The sequence below is a fragment of the Juglans regia genome, chromosome 7, assembly GCF_001411555.2.
Source record: "Juglans regia cultivar Chandler chromosome 7, Walnut 2.0, whole genome shotgun sequence".
Taxonomy (NCBI): Eukaryota; Viridiplantae; Streptophyta; class Magnoliopsida; order Fagales; family Juglandaceae; genus Juglans; species Juglans regia.
Genome location: NC_049907.1, coordinates 29,083,748 through 29,089,710, shown reverse-complemented (window position 1 = coordinate 29,089,710; position 5,963 = coordinate 29,083,748).

The following is a 5,963-nucleotide window of genomic DNA, read 5'->3' as shown; positions in this document are numbered from 1 at the left end:
AAAATCCGTGATTAAACCAAAATTTTGTAACAACGATCTTCCTATCCTAAATTTAAAAATACACTTAAAATATCTATTAAGAAAAGCTAATCATCAACACCAAACATTTTGTAAAAAGATCCAAACTCTTAACAAAAAGTAAACCCTTAAATCACAAGTTTTAACCTTAATAAAAAGTCTCCAAGAATTCCAAAAAATCAAATCTTCCTTCTAACATATTAATAACATCATCCTAAGATCAACCATGATTTAAATCATCAAACAAAAGTCACCAAAATCACAAAACAACACTTGGAGGTTTTTTTTGGTTTTAAAACAGAAACTTTTCTCTCAACTAACTTCGATCAATCTCTTGATCCATGGCTTAAAGACACTGATCATCAAACTAAAACATCTCTTAGTTTAAAAATGTGTCCTAAAGAAGATCCAACCTTCAAACATAAAATCACATGGCTAAAACTCAATAAAACATGGATCTAACCCAAAAACATCAAATCTTAGGCCTAACTGAAATCCTCTTGCATAGAAAAATCATACCTTTAAAACTAATACTAAATATCTTGAAAATAATATCCTAACATGCATATAAGAGACTTAGGATCATCATATAAAAATGTCAAAGCCTTTGGTGTAAGATCAAACCACGAAATTTTCCAACTTTCACAAAACAAAAACTGTTTTTCCCCTTCCAGTTTTCAAGTTTCTAAATCTAAGGAAATCTATCATCCAAAGCTTTATCCATGAAACAAAACCTCAATGAACATTCATAAACACATTCTAACAACACTCCATAAAATATTCGGACCAAGATAAGTCCATTAGCTTGGTCAAAAATTTCAAAACATATCATACTCTCCAGTTTCACGCCTAGAATGACGTTTCCACGATTAAAAATACTTTGGACTGACCAAATGAGCATGAAATGAGACTAATAAGATATCCACGTAAACTAGACTCAAATATGAACAAATGTTATGGAGGAATCATTGTGATAAAATACTTACAAAGGGTCAAACATGGGCACGTGAAAAGACCCAGAAATCTGCCTGAGAGAGCTCTTTTGGGTTTCTCTCTAAGAACGGGGAAAAGAAGTGATAAAATGGAGAGAAGTGTGTCTTGCACATCTTTAGACTTCTGGAGGGGGAAGTTATGGGCTTGAATGACCCTTTATTCGACGTGGCTATGTGACATAAAGTGGAGAATAGTGAGAGGCATGGACTGCCTGCAGCAGGTGTGAGAGATGGAGGTTGATGGAGTGGACTTTTCTTCACATCAAGGCACTAATGGGTTGCAGCCAATGGCAGTGGATGGTCTACCATGTGGGGAGGAAACGTCTTCAAGAAACTTTGCCAAGGTGGCCAATTTCGTGGGCTTTGGTGGGCCCCAACCAAGTGGGCTTCAATTTGGGGTTTAAAGGGGGTTTGGTTAGGGTTTGAGATGCTATCAAGCCCAAAACCAATTTTTCTTGACCCAATCAAATTTCCATGGTTTAAAAGGTTGGATAATGATGTCAAAATAAGGATTCAATTAATTAATAGCATGTGGAAGGGATTTAATCAAGTGATTAAACACAATGCTAGAAATCGGATTAAAAATGGTTTGGAGGCCAACTTTAGGGTTTGGGGAAACCGTTTAGGATTTTGGTTTCAACCTAGATTTTGGGGTTTCAATTGGATTCCAACCATTTAGGGTTTCGCTTGGATTGAAACCTTCTTTAGTCTGGCATAATTTAGTTGATCAGATGAAACAAAACTTTGCTTAGGTGGCATGATCTCACACCTTGACTTCCTTCACAAATCCATCTAATGGTTCCTCTTTGTGCCAAGTCTCTAATATTATTCACTATGTGTGGCTAAGATCTTGCCAAGTGTCCAAATAAAACTTCTCTAACCTATCTCTAACTCCATATGATTTTGAAAACACTGCACTGGGTGTGCTTATCGAGATTACTATTCATTTCAAAAAAAACAAAATAAACTTAGTACTGAAAAATTCTAAATATTGATATTAACATATAGTGAAAATCATTTACCGAAATTCAACTCCTAAGTGCCCCTAAAAATAATTTCACAATTTCGAAAAGCCGTTTCGTCTGAAATTATGAAAATTGAATATTGTGCCATAAAATCCTAAATAATCAATTGAGTCTAATGGCGTAGAACAAAACACATTCTGATACTTCTGACTATCTCAAATAATTAAACTCATATTTCTAGCACCCTAGCGAGTGATAGCACTGACTATGTTAACAGACTAGAACCTGCGCGATTGGTCAATTTGTAAAAAGTTATGGAGTTTTTACTTGGTTCCTAAAGTCAATAGGAATTCTACCAGTGAATTTCTAGCAGGCTGTTACATCCTCCCCTCCTGAAAAAAAGATTTCATTCTCGAAATCGATGCAAGTAAAAACATAAAGCATGCTCAAAAGAACAAGCTGCTTACCAACCTACCGTCCATCATCAAATGCCTCATCACACTCATGGGGCAGGTAACGCTTTCCTCTCGTAGTCAAACTATTCTTACCTATAACCATCAAATGGTTACACAAAATAACTACCACTATAACATAATGATATAACACTCCCAAAGGTTATTGCCTAAACTTAATGACTTCTAGGCTGACCTTCTTGGATACTGAATCATTGCTTAAATGAAATCACTAGTCTCCTTACTATTCAAAGAATTATCCACAACGTATATATATATATATATATATATATATACACCATTCTTAACTCTCTCTCTCTCAGATCATATCAATTTGTACTGAAATCCTTCCTCAAAATAGGTCATGCCGTACCAGCATACTCTCTAAATCTAAAACTTGAAGTATTCACGCAGTTCAATTTGGAAGAATTTAATCCATACACAACTAAATTCATTTTCTCTATTTCTAGCATGTGATAGAATATATTATGTAACAGATAATATGTTGACAGACTATAACCTGCGCGATTGGTCGATTTGTAAAATCTTATGGAGTTTTCACGAGGTTCCTAAAGTCAATAGGAATTCCACCAGTGAATTTCTAGCGGGTTGTTACACTCCTTATGCTCTTCATCGCTTCGAGAAGAAATCAAGATATCGTCAGTGAACACAACTACAAAATTGTCCAAGTACTGCCAAAAAATTCGTTTCATCCAGTCCATGATTGCTACTGGGGCATTTCTCAGTCTGAAAGGCATTACCAAAAACTCAAAGTGTCCATAACAAGTCGAAAAGCTGTCTTAGGTACATCTTGATCTTTAATCTTCAACTGATGATACCCCGACCATAGATCTATCTTGGAAAATACTGATGCTCCTTGTAACTGATCCAACTAATCGTCAATCTGTGGTAACAGATACTTATTCTTAATTGTCACTTTATTCAAGTTCCGATAGTCAATTGTGGGATAAGGTTTCCAAGGTCAACTTACACCTCCTTATACAGTCATATGATACAAAGGAACGCGGAGCTCCCGAATCAAACTAGGCACAAACCAACTGTTGCATCAATTTAACCTTACCAGTAATTACTCCAGCATCGGTAGCTTCTTCAACTTCTAGATCTACCTCGCTCGGTGTGATTTCATACACTTTAGCTTCCTGCGGGGTCTTTCCCTTGTTTCCAAGTGTACATGCTCCTCCCGCCACATGACGTGGATAGTCTCGAATCATATGGCTAGTTTGAACACATCCAAAGCATGCTCTGATGGTAAATTGACATTCACCACTGTGCTTTCATCCACAACTACGATAGGGTGATGGCGTAAGAGGCACCACATTTCTGACCATCTTTTCCTTTCCCTTATCCGAAGTGTAAGGGGCCTTCTTCTTTCCCATATTCTTCCTTGGAGAATAGGGAAATCCTCTTTTACAATCGTTTTGAACTTGGGTAATCAAATTTCGTTGCTCCATCTCTGCTCTCGAAGCGACATTTAGTAGTCCCTGAAAGCTCTCATTCTGCAAGCAAGCAATCTGGTTCCGAATCCTCAATTGTAACCCATCTTGAACTTGGGGCGAATCTGCCTAACTCCATGAAACGAGCTGCATATTGCTCCACTGTCATACTTTCTTGGGTCAAGTTTGTAAACTCGAGTGCCTTCTACTGCTTGGCTGTTTTTGGAAGAAACGATCGTCGAATTCTCTCTTAAAACGTTCCCATGTAAGAGTAGTGTTATCACCCAGTTCTTGTGTTAAAAGCTGTCTTTTTATGTCCCACCATATGCCAGCCTCTCTTTGAAGTAAGTGTCCGGCATACTGGACTTTCTGACTCTCGATACACCCACTAATGTCGAAAGTCCTGTCTAAATCGATAAGCCATTTATTGGCTTTCAAGGTGCCTTCCATTCCCATACAATTTAGGTATCGATACACCAAAAACCTCTCAAATGGACATCCTCAGTTTTTGCCTCTAGGCGGCTCCATAGACACACACACACACACACACACACAAATAGATGTCCTTTCTAACGTATCTCTAACTCCATATATGCTTGGATATGAGCCTTGAATCCTTCTTTTGTCATACTGCAGGATGACAAAGATAGGTGACCAGGGTATGGTCCGCACACCCATACGGTCCACCAACTCCTCCATCCCCCCATGAACAAGGGTTTTCCACATGGCGTTGGGCTATGTTTTTATGTCCAATTGACACGACTTGCCATGCCTTCATCTTTAATTGCAAACTTACTGTTGATATGACCCTTCGGATGGGGTATGGCTCTAAGTACAGTACTAGTACCCTTATGAATCATTCCATGCAATCCTCGAAAGTTCTTGTTGTCCATAAGACTAACACAAAAGGGTGGTGAATTTGGTTGTATTTAAAAACTAACAATTATAAACTAAATACACAATATAAAATATGAACCAAATATGAAGTAGCAGGAAATATAAAGAGTAAGGGGTAAAAGAGAAGCAAACTCAATATTTTAACGAGATTTTGCCCCACTCTCTACGTGCTCGCCTTTAGCTACCCCTTAAGGATTCTCAAATTCACTATTCAACCTCCTTCAAGTGGAGATAGAAATCTATTACACCTTTGAGCAGTACCACTACAAAGAATTCGTGTAGAATACCCTCTACACTTATAATCACCTTACACGTGGTGATTCAACTATTTCCTGTGTAGAATATCTTCTACATGCATAAGGCTTATACACACCCTTTTACTGATACAAGAGCTGATAGTGGATAGGTTATCAGAGAACACTTCTCAATGAGTGAAATAAGAACGATACAGCGCAAACTATATCTCTCTCAAAATGAACAAGGGTTATGACTCAATGCCTAGAGAAAAGAGATTGAAGGGTTTGAATGAATGTTGTAAAACTTGCAACTGATGTGTGTATGCTCTTGTTGTTGTTCTAAATTTGAAGATCTCAATTGAGCTATCTATAGGCATATGAGACTTCATTTTCAAATTTAAAAAGATTCACATGTCAAAAAGGAGCACCACTCACTTTTCTAATTTTAGATAAAAGTCTCTCAATTTTCCAATTGTCAAAGAAAATATCATTCACTTTTTAATATTTTCAAACCTAATCTTTTATTTTTCGCATATGACAAAATGAACATTATTTACTTTTCAAAATTTTCAAACAAAAGCATCTACCTTTTGCATATGTCAAAAAGAACATCAATCACCTTTCAAAATTTTTAAACAAAATCATCTACCGTTTGCATATGTCAAAAAGTGCATCAATCACTTTTCAAAAATTTCAAACAAAACATGCACATGTGAAATATGACAATCAATCATCTTTCAAATTTTTAAAATTCAAACTCATAATCATGTTATGAACATGTGAAAGACGAGAATCAATCATCTTTCAAAACTTTTAGTTTTAAATACATCATGCACATGTGAAAAATGCAATTTGATGCTTTATGAGAAAGATTAATTTTGAGTCTTAATGAGATGTACAAAATTACTCTAAGAACTTTATTTGTAAGCTTGTTCTCTTTCTTACTCAT